At 39.1% G+C, this 16,552-nt stretch overlaps 1 protein-coding gene across 1 annotated transcript in view; it reads left to right on the forward strand.

Annotated features, from left to right (window-relative positions):
- The window catches only part of RELN (reelin), a 291,275-nt gene that overhangs the window by 47,673 nt on the left and 227,050 nt on the right, over window positions 1-16,552 (forward strand). The window lies entirely within an intron of this gene.

Genomic DNA, 16,552 nt, shown 5'->3' on the forward strand with positions numbered 1-16,552 from the left:
CTGTCACTACAGTCCCTAATGAAGAGTCCCTCCCCAGCATCCCTGTAGGCCCCCTTCAGATACTGGAAGGCTGCTATGAGGTCTCCACGTAGCCTTCTCTTGTCCAGGCTGAACAGCCCCAACTTTCTCAGCCTGTCTTCATACGGGAGGTGCTCCAGTCCCCTGATCATCCTCGTGGCCCTCTCTGGACTTGTTCTAACAGTACCATGTCCTTTCTATGTTGAGGACACCAGAACTGCACACAGTACTCCAAGTGAGGTCTCACGAGAGCAGAGTAGAGGGGCAGGATCACCTCTTTTGACCTGCTGGTCATGCTTCTTTTGATGCAGCCCAGAATACGGTTGGCTTTATTTGGTATTATTTTTTATATCCTTGCAAATAATTGTAAGAATTGCATTCCTCTAATTGGAGAAACTTAGTGACCCTTAAATAGCAGTCTGGGGTGAAGGGGCAAAAACAGGATCCAGTTTTATGGGATATCAACTGTGCTGCACATACATGTAGCAGTAGCATGTTTAAACATTAATTTGTCTGTTAAAATTAAACTTCAGTACTTTCCTCATAATAATCTTTCATGATAATTATCTCTGTTATAATGCATATGAAACATGAGTGGCCTGGGCATGCAAGTGTCATGAAGCAGACATACACCGGCTTGAAAATGAAAGAAGGCAACTAAATAGCACATTATTTAAACTGCATTGAGGAATAATTTGAGAAGGGCTTTGCCTCTGTAAATAGCACCACCAATCAACCTCAGATGTTGACTTAAGGGAAGAGCACAGTTGTCACAGATATTTCATGTCTTACGCAAAATGCACTGAAAGTTCAATTTTTTTCTGGAAGAAGCAGTACTGGTGTTTCTCCTTACCCCCCATACTCTTTACAGAATGAACAGGATCTGATGGAGTAAGCAAGACAGAAAGCACTTATTAATGTGAAATTCTAGGGATGGTCAGTTGACTGGCAAGATGTTATCATGCCATGAAACAGGTTTTTGTATCATGTCATTGGGGAGATCATGGCCCTATGCTACAGACTCACTGGGCAAGGTCTACAGGTTGTGTTTAATCACATCCAAATATTTAAGAATGGTAATCAAGGAAATTTTTAAAACCTAAATAGCCATTTGTGTTATTTTCCTAAGTTTGTATTTTCATCTGTAGAACAGGGCTGTTACAATGGGTGTCTCACTAAAGCCAAAGTTAAAGTAACATGTGATGTGTGACAGGAAGAAGACATGGCCTTTTTTAACTTGCCAGATGTCATTTTCTAGCTTTGGATGTGTCACTTTGGCCATTAGGTCACTGGAAAGATTGATTGATTGATTGATGGCTTGGCTTTGCGAATGAAGATTTGGGAAGGGCTTTACCCATGCTTACTACAAGTGCAATGAGAACTAAAAGGGCAATGTGGGATGGGCAAATCCAGCTGGAAAAAAGGCTGCTTGGTAAGGTAACCAACAGCTAAACAAGTGACACATGCATCCTGTGGACCAGAAGAAGACCCAAGCCTACAGTCTGGGAAATTACAAAAGCACAAAGAAATGTGAAAGCAGTCACATGTGGTTGGAGCTTGTTTTTCTTGTCAATACAAATCCTCAAACATCATGCCCAGAGGAAGTGTGCTGCTTGGTCTCGAACATGCCTCCATCCATGTCAGGTTAAAACTGCTGCCATCCCTGACCTTTCTGCAGGCAAACTATAGGGTCAGTTGTGTTAACAGTTGTTAGTTATGGAACATTTGAAATAAACTTACAATTTGCTGTTTTTCTTTGCCAGCTTCTAAGCTTGCATATGTATTGAAAAGGTAAATAATATGAATGTTTCAAAAGAGCTGATGCTCTTTTACAGTGCACTGTCTTTGCAGTCACATTAAAAGTAAACAGTGAAGGAAAAACAATGTATTGGTGGTTCTCAGGACTGAGAACTACATAAACTTTTCCTTTCTTAATTTTGCAGTGAGAGATAAGAAGTCTGCCCTCTTCCAGAAAGCATGTAGCATGTGAATGATATGCTTTTTAAACAATTTGGTAGTTTTAAAAATTGAAGAGTAATCTTCATGGTATTTAAGATATTGTTTAATAGAATGGTAGGTAGGAATGGCTTTGTTTAATTTCCTGAAGGAAACATAAAATGCTTTCTTCAGAAACCTTGATTCCATGTATTGTGTCATCATTTTTATTAAAGAATGTGCTCCTGTTTTCCAGCAAGTGACCATGATGTTCAGGTTAGATTGAGTTTGCTGGAAATTCTTTTTTAAAAATGTTAAGGACAATGTCTGGTTCAGAGACCTCAATTCAAAGATTTATGTGGTTTATCATAGATTAGATGGGGGAGGGGAGCAAAGCTGGGCCTTTGTAACCTGAAGATAACAGCAATATTCTGAAATTGGGTTGATAGTTGCTGCTTACAGAGCAGGGAAGAATATTTTTCTCCCTTGCAATATTACCATTGAAATGCTCTTGTCTGTGTTACACAGGAGGTCATGCTAGATTATAATAATCTTCCAGTCTACCCTGAAAATATGAAATTTTCCCAGTATACATATATCTGTCTTCTGTTACTGTATTGTGGCTACAATTATCTTTTAATTACCTAATTTAGGAAGTCACTTGATGGAGACACGGTCATTGTCAGTTATCATAGTTAAACCATATGTTGTGGTTTAATCCACACTTGCTTATTCCGCCCCCCCCCCCCCCCCCCCCCCCCCCCCCCTTCCTCCTGCCTGCTCCTGGAGGGATGGGAAGGAGAATCGAACGAATGTAACTCCCATGGGTTGATATAAGACTAGTCCAGTAACTAAGGTATAACACAAACCACTACTGCCATCACCAATAATAATAATGATAAAGGAAATAACAAGGGAAGAGAATACAACCATTCACCACCCGCCGACCGATACCCAGTCTGACTCGAGCAGTGATCTAGCCCTTCCGGGTAACTGCCCCCAGTTTATACTAGACATGACATGCTGTGGTATGGAATACCTCTTTGGTTAGTTTGGTTCAGGTGTCCTGTCTCTGCTTCTTCCCAGCTTCCCATCCTCCCTGGCAGAGCATGAGACTCACAAAGTCCTTGGTCAGAGTAAACATTTGAGCAGCAACTAAAAACATCGGTGTTATCAGTGCTGTTCCCAGGCTGAAAGTCAAAACCACAGCACTGCACCAGCTACTAAGAAGGAGAAAAAATGACTACTACTGCTAAACCCAGGACACCATATCAAGAAGCTTTGAAGAAAAAAGAAAAAAAAGTTAGTGCTAATAGAGTTAATTCTTAGAGTTCTGTTTTCTTTCTTTTTTCAGTATGTATTACGTAGCCAAAGAAATAGTTCCTGGTTTTCTCTGTGGGATTGCACTGACATGAAACTTGCTGAATTTTTCATTTGGGATCCCTTCTAACAACCCTTTTACAGAGAGATGTGTGAGCTTTTGGGGATAAAAGTTAATAGTGGTTGTAAATATTAATGATTTTTCCCAAGCTCAACCATTGTCTGGGTTCAGATTAAGAGAAAACTAAGACTAATTTTAAAGCTAGATCTGGGATAAAACATAAACATGTACTTGAAACTTCACTAACCACGCTCTGAGCATCCTTTAGCAAAGAAATGATCCTTAAATCTAGCTTTTAAGAATAGTGTGTCTTTTTTCATCAGATGACTTGATAGAACAGATACATCTCTTCCAGGTATCTCCAATATTATTTCCACACTCCTCTTGTTATCAGTGTGGTGTGTGCCTAGGACTATTTCCATGTCCTTTAGTGTTGCCTGCTGAAGACTTTACAGCAATCCTGCTCTTCATGTCCCCCTTTCTCAAGCCGCATTTAACCCCTCAGTGTTATTCACACCCTGTCTCTTCCTGGAGATGTGTTCTGGGCTCCGGAGGGATCTCTCCATCCCTCATAGCCACCATGTTTATACAGGAGCTTAGGGCTCTCACTGCTTCATTTATTCCAGATATGTAAGAGGAAAGTGGGAGACAGGAGTACTAAAAAATGTGTTAGAAATCTACAAACGTGGTGGTGAGTTTGATGGAAATCATTACTTGCAAGTGAGATTAAGTTAGATGGGTTTGGTGGGTGGTAGAGCTATGGGTCTGTAACATGGGATAACTACCAAAATATAGCTCAGCTCCTCCAAAGCCATGTGCACTGGAAAGCAAGGAACACAGCATCATTTCTACAATTAAGGAGAAGATTACAGCGTAATCCCTCAGCAGTGATAAGGAGCACTGTGTGCTGAGGACCTGAATCTGTCTCATTACACAGGATAGTCCTGGCTGACAGGCTGGTTGAGCAAGCAGGCGTGCTGGGCTGTGCACATCAAAGCTTGCCTTTGACCTCCCAGTCACACTGCATCTCATCACATTTGGGCTCTTCCCAAAGCTTTCCGTTTTCCATTTAAATTTTCAAATCATTCATACATGACAAATTTGTTAAATTTTAAGTTTGTTGTAATTAGCTTCTTACAAACTACAGCAGAAAATGTAAACCTTAAGAGGTAAGCCCACCAGAAACCCAATTTCATGCAAAATCATAATTACTACACTGATGTTTAGCTTTTAATAAATGTGGAATAAATTAATTTGATAACATTTGTATATGTATTAACCTTTCAACCTAAATTGAAATAGCCCTTTGGAAAGTCCATAGGCTCTATTGTTGTAGAGACAGTGGGTTCAAAGCTCTCATTGCATTGGAAAGTGTAGCCACAGGCCTAATTGGCTAACAGAAAATTCTTGGTTTATTTTTTCTGTGGGTTTAAACAGTGTGTAATTTCCTGTCTTTTAAAACAGACATATCCTTTCAACTGCAGTGTCATAAACTGCTGCTGAATTTTAAGTTTGGTTTAATGCTGTGGGCTACTTTAAGAGGCTGTGAGATTGTTGTTACCTGGAAACTTTTTAGTGCCTGATCAGGGGAATTGTGTAGGCTAGAAAGCAAAATATAGACTATAAAAGATCATCATGCAGTCTTTCCTTTTTTGCAATGCTTTGTTTCTATGCCATGAAGTTGATCGTACCTACTGTTAAGTAATACATTGAGTTTGTGGAATTATTTTTTTTAAATGAAAAATTACAAATATTCCTTAAAATATGGTGAATAATTAATTTCTTAGAAGAAATTCTGTGAAGATCAATCACCAGAAAAAAAAAAAAATTTCTTTTAAAATTATTCTATTGCCTTTGACAGGATTAAGGCAGCCTTTACATAATCCTCTGCTTGGTATATTGATTGCATACATGTTTGCAGAGCAGACCAAAACCAGTTTTCAATATATAGATGAAGGATCACTTTGATGTGGCTCTGTATGATTTGGATTGGGGAGAAGGATAAAAGTAGTTTCCTGGTCCCATATTCCTCTTTGGCTCACAGGTCATGAGCAGTCTTGGGGCAGAGTGGCTGTAGATGGATGTTACTGGTGATGCTGATGGTTTCATCTCAGGAAGAAGAAGGGCAAAGAGGGTAGCTGGAGTGTTGATTCCAAAAGAGTACCACAAAAAGTGCTTTGGTTGTGCTCCCCACCTCTGCTGGTACATTGAGCCTTGAAGTCATCCAAGGATCTTGCTGCTCCTGGATGGGATGTGTGGTTCTGAGCTTTCAGAGGCTTGTTTTTGGCATCAATTTATGCTTCAAACACTGATAGTTTTGGGGCAGTGTTTTGCTTTCAGATTTTGACAGATAAAGGAAAATATCCCCCACTAACATTGTGAGATGAGAAAAGGCCAATAGTGGGATTTTTCTTGTTAGGTGAGTCTATAAAGCTGATCCCTCCTGCTCAGTCTTTGCCTCTCCATGCTTGTTCGCAGCTTTAAAAGTAAGGAATAATCAGTAAATGCCACCTCTTAAAAGAAAAAAGTTTTCAGCTCTGTACATGCTACTGGGTTTTGAAGTACAGTTTTGTAACTTACTGAAATTGCTGTAGATCCCTGGTTTACATTATGACAAGCCAAATGGGCTCCAGAACTCTCCCTTCACACCGGAGATATTTGCCAGAAACCAAACAGATGGTAAACTAGGAAGAAATGACCCTTGGCATTCTCATTAGAACAGTTGGGGAAATTTTAATAGGCCCCCATTTGCCTTGTGCTGTATCTAATACCCTTTGAACTGCCACTTTTTTTCTGTTGTTTGTTACAAGTCAACTACTGCCATGTATATTTTAATAGGGATTATCAAATACAAATTGCCCAGAAGATGTACCAACCCTCTGCTGCTAATTAGCAAAGTTTAAATAATCACTGAGTTCTGGAATAATTGGAAAGAAAAACTGTTTTTCCTGCCAATGCATAATTACCAATTAACAGGAAGATAAAATATCTGTGTAGCAGTCATATCTTCGAGAATTTGTTAACAGTCAATTAAATAGTGAGTTGGTGCCAAACTGACAGTGGTCAAGAAAGTTTACATGTGAGTTTAGTTTTAGGATACTTCCCCCCCTACAAATGGTTTGTAACGAAACCATAATGATGATAAAACTTTCAAAGTTTGTGTGTCTCAATGTTTAATTATTATTTAAATGTCTTTAAATAGCCAAAAATTGACCGTTCCTACAAGTGGTTGACTGTCATATGTGCCTTATGGAAAGGGTTTCAGCTTTATTAACACAATATATACTCATTATCAAGGCATAGGCAGTAACTGGCCATGCTTACCCAACAAGGAACTGTGTCTGCAAGTGTTTTAACTGCTGAGGAGGAAAATTCCCAACATGTTATTGGGTAAGACAGACAGCAGTGCCCCAAAGTTGGAGGAACCCTCCAGCCAGAGAGAGAGCCTACACAGAAAATACTTAAACTGGCTTGGTTTCAGTCTAGTTTGACCAAGTCCCATCACACTGAAAGCTTTCATCCATTTCTGCAGGTACTCTTGTCAGGGTTTACCCACTGCCATGGCAGCAGCAGCTCTTGTACTTCGAAATCCAGTTGTGACTAATTTGCCGAGATCCCTGAGCTACTCTGTAATATAGCATTCATAAAAGTGAGTGAAGCTGTCTGCTCCATAATTTATTTCGAATGCCTTTGGAGCATTGTGAACACAACAGTAAAATAATTCCAGCTTTTAACCTTTCAAATATACCTGCAGCTCCTGCTAGTGTCTGTGTGGTCAATGTTGAAGAGGTGACCAAATCTCTTTAGAAGTGTGACACATGTAATATTGCCTGCATTTGTTAGCTTTGAATAGTGGGTGCAGATGGGTGTTTAATGCTATAAGCAGCACTTGCTGCTTTACAGAGGAGATGAGAGGTGGTCACTGCATTGGAGACAGTGAATATTTTCTAGCCCACGAGTGCTTGTAAAGGGACCCCTGGAGTTTCTAAACAAGAAAATGCCTTTAGAGATAGCTTTAAATTGCCAAAACCAAAGTGCTAATTGAAGTGTCAGAGCTGATTTTGGTCCAATTTAGCAAGTGCATTTATTCAGTCATGATGTTGTCTCAGGTCTTATATACATCTGGGTTTTTCTCCCTGGGTGGCCAGAAAATGGTATGAGGAAAAGTTAGAGCATCATTGAATTTTAATATGCTTTTTCTAAATTGCATTTTAATATTTAAAAACATGTATGTAGTAAAAAAAGAAAAAAGTGAAAGTTTCTGATCAAATCAGTTTTTTTTGGTACCTCCTACCTCTGAGAAGATCCTGATACCAATAAAGTATGGATCTTGTTAAAAATATATTAAGAGATTAAAATAATCATTGTGACAGATTGGTGATTTTTATCTATACTACTACTTGTTGAAAGCAATTAGTAATGCCTTTTGAAGTGTGCAAGTCATAGGTCCTTTTAACAATTGAAAATAATCATAGAATCATAGAACAGCTAGGCTTGGAAAGGACCTTAAGATCATCTAGTTCCAATGTTTATATAGATAGATGCACACAACCCTGTATATATATAGACATAAGTATTTGTTCCTCATTCTCCTTTTTTTTCATCCTAACTTCAAAGACATTGTTCAACTGCTGCATTTTGAATGCTGTTAACCAGCATATTCCAAATTTTTTGTGAAAAATAAAAATGCTGCACGATGGAAAAGGATCTCTCAATGTTGGTCGGCAGCTGGCCAGGAGCATCCTGACCTGTATCAGCAGTAGTGTGGCCAGCTATTATCGTATGGACTATCACTAGGGCAGTGATCGTACCCTGTATTTGGCACTAGTGAGGCTGCAGCTTGAATACTGCATTCAGTTTTGGGTTTCTCACTACAAGAGAGACATTGAAATGCTGGAGCATGTCCAGTGAAGGTCAACAGAGCTGGTGAAAGGTCTGGAGCACAAGTCTTATGGGGAATGGCTGAGGGAACTGGGGATTTAAAGCCTGGAGGTCAGGAAGCACAAAGGAGACTTTTTCGCTCTCTGCAGCTACCTCCAAGGAGGTTGTAGCAAGGTAGATGTCAGTCTCTTCCTTCAAGTAGCAAGTAATCAAATGAGAGGAAATGGTGTCAAGCTGCCCTTCTAAAAGGTGTTGTCATTATGCTTTGAAAGCTACATTCAGCTTGGATTACCAGCCTGAAGCTTCATGGTAATTCTTAGTAATAGAGGAATCTTTAATAAAAATAGGTAAAAAAGGGCCATAATCTATAAATTTAGGGCCATCTTAAAATTGCATTCTGTGTGTATATGTCTCCAGAATATATTAAGCAAATGTTCCCATGGCTGCATGAGCTTCACACTGCCAGTGTGCCTGCCTGTGTTGCTTCTTGTCCCAGGCCTGTTTCTGTAATGCCTGATTGTCATGTGTTATGCTGTGACAGTCACTCAGAACCCCTTCTGCCCAACTTTCCCGTTGTGCCAGGCTCATTGTTTTCCCTCAGTTTTTTGTTTATCAGGATGTGAGCGCATATTCAAGCTGAAATTACTGGGCTCTTGGACTTCATCAATTAGGATGTATTGAAGCCTCTTGCAAATGTGGAATGATATTGGGAAATGGTTATTATTATAATTTGGAAGACAAGTTTGTAAACTAATTTCTGGTGTATTATGACAAACAAATGTTGGGATCAGACTGCTTCCCCCATATCTGCCAATTTGTTGTATTTCAAAGTGGAGTTGATTATATGTAGTGAAAAATCAGCCTTACAGGAAAATGGAGCTCAAGAGCCCTCTGTTAAGATCCTGATCATCACCTGTCCTGCCAGTTGATTTCACTGTTTGCTTGTCTGTTGTCAGTGTTGTGACTGATAATCACTTGCATGTTTTCGGAGATAGTTCGCAAGAAAAACTGCTCCGGGTCTGTTAAAAAGAATAGTCCAATTTTCAAGAATAAACCAATGGAAGTGCCTTGCTGTTTGTATGGTATGGTTGCATCTCATCAGATGCTAAAATACGTGAACTAGAGCAGGCTACCAAGGCTGTGCTCTTGTGTGGTGTGGTGAGAGCAGGGGTGGCTCCCTGCTTTCCTGGTGCACAGAAGGAAGGGCAGAGATCCTCGGTGCTGCTCCCACTCAGGTAACACCAACAGTGATGGTAGGTGTAAAGAAGAATGGATTATGTGCTTGCGTGGGCACTGGATCATGCTCACAGTTTGTGTCATGGCAAAAGTAGGCATTTACTGATTACAGGACATTGCTGAGGTTAGAAAAATTGAAGTTAGAGTGAAAATTGTGACATTACTAAAAGGCACTTGTTCATATGTGAGCATCACCTCACAACAGCCCAAGTTGGTCCTGAAGTGGTTTCAGTCCAGCCATCCTTGCTACAAAATCCCCAGGAAGAACTGCAGTCCTTCACATGAAGTCCTTGCTCCTTGGGGTAGGGTTGTTCCTCATTTCTGCTCTGCTGGATTTTATTGCTGAATGAAATCCATTATTCCAGGGTGATTATTTCAGTCCAGGCATGACTTTGCACTTTATTTTATGAAGTTCTTGAAAGAGAATATGAAAGAATGATGGTTTTTAATTTCTTTCACAAAATATGTGTTCATATTTTATTAGTTTATCTGCTGCTTGAGTTTTAATTATTTTTTGTGACCTACTGGACCTGCTGCCATGCAAACTTGACTTGTTTCTGAAAAGAAGGAAAATACACCTATTACTTCAAAACTGTAGCTTCAAGATACTAAAAAGCCTTAAACCAGGACTTTTTTACATTTATCAACTGAATATATTGTAATTCTTCCCTCATTTCAACCCTTAGGAAAAATACAGCAATTGTTATAATTAGTGCAGTTTGTAACCAAAGCAATTGTCTTTTCATAAGCCTTAGCTTGAGCTGGTTGAATGCTTGAGCGAAACTAACCTTCAGGAGAAATCCATGAGATACACAAGTACAATATCCAACCTCAACACAGGAAAGTAAAGATGCTTTGTAGCAGTTTGAGAATGTTGGTTTGTTGGTTTTGCAGTTTTCTTTTAGATAGCATCACATTAATTAGCTGAATGTTGAAAGACCTTGTGGTGTTTTGGGAAGACGTGATGTTGGTCACAGTGCCCTCAATGAGTTCTAATTTATTTAAATGAAACTATTTAAATAACTACTTGACAATGTTATTTTGGCAGCATTATAGAAAGTGATGAAACATTTTACATAGGAAATTATTAATAAAGTCAGCAATTTGCTCCTCTAGCACTGAGATTTGCTAAATGTCTGTTTCTGGATAAACAACTGACAGAAATATTTTGTGACACTGGAGTCATACTCCAGTCATATGGCATCACAGTCACCTTGATGTTCTCTGACATGCTGGAAGGATGATGTAATTATTAGAAGGCTGAATCAATAAATGCTGACAGCATTAGCTGTTCAGATGAAGAATATGAGCATTAATGAAGTCTAGATTTAAAAAAATCTTTAAGAGGTGTTTTATCTTACAAGTCTAAATTTTTTTGAAAGATTAAGTTTTAATCTTTAGTTTTGATGTGAATAGCGGATTTGTTGAAATATTGCATCTGCTTGCTCAGCACATATATACTGAGCTCATTATTTTTTCTCTATAAATTAAACTTTACTATTTTTAGATTCCATGGTAAAGGTCTTGGTAGAGACTTCTTCTTGTTAACTACCTAGTTAAAATTATCACTGAACATGTAATAAGGAATATCACAGACACTAGTGACCACCCAGTAGTCATAATTCACTCAGGCAGCTTTGTGATAACCTTTGCTTAAGGAGGGCAAAGACGTAATGAACTCTTTAAAAATATCTTCAGTCATAGTCTGCCAAGAGTTCAACCAAAATAAACTGGGATATGCTTTAGTTGCAGTTTTCTCCGAGACTATCAAAGAGGTGTATGCTAACTTCTAATAGAAATTTTGCTAAAGATTCAGAATTAATACAGAATTCAGATTTGCTCTGAAGAATCTGTCAGATCAGTAATCTAAAGGATTGCTTAGCATTGAAAAAAGAAATGTTGATTTCTTCTCCACTGAAATACACTGAGGAGGGTATGTGAAATTCAAGAACATTTTGTATCCTAAGAAATATTTCTGAGACATTTAGCCACTGAGTTTTTCACATTTCTAAAACCAGGAGCGTTTAGGGTTTTGTTCCATGCTTTAACCCTAGATGGGTCTCCTGAGCCTAGTTCTGAGGAACCTTTCCTTAGGTATTTAATTTTTCCCATGTATAACATGGGGAACTTGGCTGTCTGGCTGAGACATTCACAAACAGAAGTGCCTTCAGATGCCCTGTTTTTCTAGAACTGACACTGAAATGCAAAGTACTTCTGAAGACATAGTTTTCTGACATTTGCTGCCGTTCATCCAGAGGAACTTTGAAAGACATGTGTCATATTCAGTTATGTCAGCAAACCGTGGTGAACAGCTGAGCTAGTCCCCCTGGGCTTCCTTCCTGCTCTGGGGAGAGAGACAAGCACTTTGGGGGCATAGGTTGTCTTACCCTGCATCATCTGAACTAGTTAGATGACTTGTCTCCAAAACTACTGATTTCTTCATAGAAGAAACCAAGGTGAGTAGCAAAAAGTTATGGATCATTTTTCTTCTCTATTTGGCAGAACAATGAGAAACTGTAGATCATATAAAGTATGGGGAGTGCAAGTGCTGCAACGCTATACACTATTACAATATGGCATCAGCCATAGTATTGTTAGACATCCTGGGTGGGCAATTTTGTGGAATCTCCAGCAAGTCAAGCTTCCCTATGCCATCACCCAGCCTCCAGCACCTGCCAGAGAACAACAGGGAACCTCATCGGCTCTTGTATCTTCTGGATGCCTCAAGCATCTTGGATGTCATTAGACATTACTGTGTAGTTGACAGATCTGGTGACATGTTAGGAATTAGTGTCCGACAGTGGACATGTGTTCCATGCCCTGGGCTCATCAGACCTTCAGCATCTTTGAGGAGACAAGACCTGTCACTCACCTGCAGGCAGGTCTACATTTTTTCCGTCTGGAGCCGAGTCCCATCCTGGCTTTTCTTCTTCAAAGACTCATGGTACTGTCTGGTAATGAAGGGTGTTGTCTGGTAATGAAGGGTATTGTCTGGTAACAAAGCACTTCACAGTTCAGCCTTGGGAACAGGTGTAGAGGAGCTACAGTTTCCTTTAAGCACAGTTTAAAAATTGCAGAAAGCAACAGTTTTTTAATAAGTGAACTTATTTAAGTGAAATTCTATTTAATGTCACTTTGCTGGCATGGGGTAAGAAAAAGGAGGAAGGGTTACTGTTAACACAGTCCAGTTTAATGCTGGCTGTGGAATTTGTGCTATTGCAAACCCTCTGAAGTGCTTTTTCAAAAGCTGGTGTAGAAGAGTCTCGCCAGAACAAGTGGCTTTTCATGTCTTGTTTTATTGACTCACACTTGATGGTTTCCCATGTATATTTAAAGGCTGAATTCCAGTTTCTAGTGAATGACTCGGAAAGCGTTTAATTTTGAACTGAATTCATTTGCAGTTTCCAACAGAAGCATCTGCTGACCAGTTATGAGAGGGTCCAGGTTCTTGAGTCCTATCTATTATAATCTTGTGGTATGCCTTATTTAAAGCCTTCTGGCCTTATCCTAGATATTTCTTTATAAAGCAATGAAATGCAATATAAATTACTTCAAAAAACAATTCCAGTTATTTAAAAAATCCCACCCATATATGAAAACTTGTTAAAGACTCTTTCAAGTTGTGCTCACTTTCATGAATCACAACCTAACACAAATAACAAAAGATCCTACTTAGTCGTTATTTTCACTCTTTTTAAATAAAAAAAATCTCATTTTACTAATAAATGAAAATATACAATATTCCCTCTACTTTGTTTGTCATAAACCATCTTGAAGGCAAGTAGCACCAGTGAAAAAACATGAACACTGGAACTGATAAAAATGGGGTACAGTGAAGTGGATATTTCCAGGGGAAGTAGCTGTAAGTGTAGTTTTACAAATTCCACATGCAGCATGAATAAAATACCTTGTTTCACAAAAATTCAGTAATACTAAACACAGAGGAACTTGCACTTTAACATTAAACCCTTGTTTAACATTAAACAAAATGTTTGCAGTTTTTTTCTTGGGTATTTTTTCTTAGTTCTGCAGTTTTCAGAATAAGAAAATGAGAAACCATCAATCTAGTTGGAGCAGCCATGACATTTAAGGAAACAAAACCTGATAGGTATAAGTAGTTGAAACTGATAGCTATAAGTAGTTTAAAAGTTATTCTAATCAAAGGAAAAAAAGCTTAGAGTCTGCACAAGCAGATTTTGTATTTTTTGTGCCCTGAAAACAAATAATAAATCTGAAGTGTTTCAGGAAGCCAATGTAATGAAATGACCTTTTTAAAAAACTGGGGATTTTGGGAGGAAGATACATAATCTTACTACAGCTAGACTGCTATTAAAGTGAAGCACTGTTTCACCATTTCATATACAACAAGAAAGGTACCTACAGCAACATTTATTTAATCGGGTCAGACAATATTAAGTTGAACTACTGTTAATAAGTAGTAACCTGTCTTTTTGTGGTTGAAGCAGTGCTTCTTACATGAAGTACAAGAGAAATGGTGAATATTTGTTTGATATCCAGGTAATTCTTATTTTTGGCTGACTGATCTAAATGCCATTTATTTGCATATAAACCTTGGTATGAAGCCATTTAACTATGGTATTTTCAGTGTAATTTCAGCTTTATTTTGAAAAAATAAATGAATTATTAGTGCAGATTTATAAATCTAAATTTCTTGCAGGGACCCTGCAAATTATGCTGCCTCTAAGATATAATTTTCTTTCAGAAAAGGAAAGTTAGTAAGGTATTAACTTCAGAGCTTGATCACAATATAAGCTTAATGCTTGTTTCAGGAGTTCCTGCAGTTTGGGGATGATTGGCCCATTTTGATGTTTGACCCCTGCAGTGCTGGTGAGCTGTCCCCAGGAGGGGTCCTTTCAGTTTGGCTCTGGTCCCCAGTGCTGCAGGAGCCATGACAATGATGGTGTAGCTTGAATATCTGTGGGTTTTAAAGCTGGTTATAGTAATTTATCTCCCAAATTCCTATTGCAAAACCGTTTCAGTGCTTCATTTGCCTAGTGATTAAAAAGGATCTAAACTACAGTAAATTTATTCAAGTCCAGTTTCCACCCTTTGTTCTTATACCATGATTGTCCTTTGGCTTAAACAGATCCTTTACAACCCTGTGACATTTAGCGATAGTAGTCATCCTTTCTCTAAACAAGACAAGCTTTTTCTGTCTCCTTTTATGACATATTTTACATTCTTCTCATCATCCTAGTAGACCTTGTCTGCAGCTGTTCCAGCCTAAGTTAATCTTTTTTGAACACAAGCGTTCATAATTACACACAATAATTGATGTCTTTGCAATGCTTTACCAGTACCACACTAATACTCCCCCCATTGTTACTAGAAATAATTGAGCTGATACATTCTAGGGCAGTGTTTGCCTTTTTACACATTGGTAGCTCATTGTCAGACTGTGATTCACTAATGTGTATTGAGCTTTCTCCTCCTCAATCCTTTCTAGCTTATAGCTAAAAGTATTCCTGTTATTATCTAAAGTGTGTGACCGTACACTTTCTACAAGAGGCAAAGAATCTACTTTGTATACTTTTTTCCTGTTTTTAAATCATATTCTGTTTAAAAAAGTGCTAAATTTTTAATTTTAATATGTCACATTTGAGCTTCTGGGAGCTGGTTCTTGCTGTGTTTTTATGGGCTGTCTGAAAGTCATTTATTAGGAGATATTTTCTTTTTGTTAGGAGACTTCCCTACTGAAATAAATCACTTCTCAACTTCAAAAAATAAATTGTAACTTATAGAGATTGAACATTAATTTTTTTTAATAAGGAATCTTTTTTATATCTAAGAAGGTATAAGGCAGATTAGCCTTCCCCAAGACTGTAGCAATTTTCAGCTTCCTTCTAAAAATGCAAACTCCAGCAGTATGTATTCTTGTAGCCTCAATTCATAGACTCATAGAATGGTTTGGAAGAGACTCATAGAATAATTTGCATTGAAAGGGACCTTAAAGATAGTCTATTTCCAAGCTCCCTGCCATGGATAGGAATGCCTTCCGTTAGACCAGGTTGCTCAAAGCCCCATCCAACCTGGTCTTTCAAGCTTTGAGCTTCATAACTTGCAAGGATAGTGTATGTGCAGCTTTTCTGGGCAACCTATTCCAGTGCCTTACCACTCTTACAGTAAAGAACTTCTTCCCAATAGCTAATCTAAATCTACTCTCTTTCAGTTTAAAGCCGTTCCCCCTTGTCCCATACCTACCTGCCCTTGTAAAAAGTCCCTCTCCAGATTTGTTATAGGCCCATTTTAGGTACTGGAAGGCTGCTCTAACATCTCCACACAACCGCCACTTCTTCTGGCTGAACAATACCAATTCTCTCAGTCTGTCTTCGTAGGAGAAGTGCTCCAGCCCTCTGATCATCTTTGTGTACCTTCTCTGGACACTCTCCATTCTCCTTCTTATGTTGAGGACCTCAGAGCTGAACAGAGTACTCCAAGTGGGTCTCACAAGAACTGAGTAGAAGGGTAGAATCCCTCTGTGTGCTGGCCATCGTCCTTTTGATGCAGCGCAGCATAAGGTTGGCTTTCTGGGCTGCGAGCCCACACTGCTGCGTCATGCTGAGCTGATCATCAACCAACATCTTTAAGTCTGAGAAGGGGCTACTCTCAGTCCAGTTTCTGCCCACCCTGTGTCTGTGCTTGGGATTGCCCTGATCCCCTTGCACTTGGCCTTGTTGAACTTCATGCGGTTTGCACTGGCCATGTCGGCTGTTGCCAATCACCTCCTTATATTCCATGTGTTTCAGCACAGTTCCAGGAGGATCTGCTCCAAGGTCTTGCCAGCCACTGCAGTGTGACTGACTGTCTTGTTTCCTGGGTCTTCCTTTTTTACCTTTTTTAAAATGGGGGTTTATGTTTCCCCTTTTCTGTTCAGTGTGACTTCTATGCACCTTCCTGTGAGCCCCACTGTTATATCACCTGTCCCTGCCCTCCCTTTAGTCCTGACCCGCAAGTTCTCACTTCTCATACATCCCCAGGCAGACCCCCTTACGTTTCAGCTGGTTGGCAAATGGGTGCCTCCATATCTCAGAGTTGCCTACTACTATCACCCATCACCTCTTCTCAGTTGTATTAGTTGTT

The sequence above is a fragment of the Melopsittacus undulatus genome, chromosome 5 (assembly GCF_012275295.1).
Source record: "Melopsittacus undulatus isolate bMelUnd1 chromosome 5, bMelUnd1.mat.Z, whole genome shotgun sequence".
NCBI lineage: Eukaryota > Metazoa > Chordata > Aves > Psittaciformes > Psittaculidae > Melopsittacus > Melopsittacus undulatus.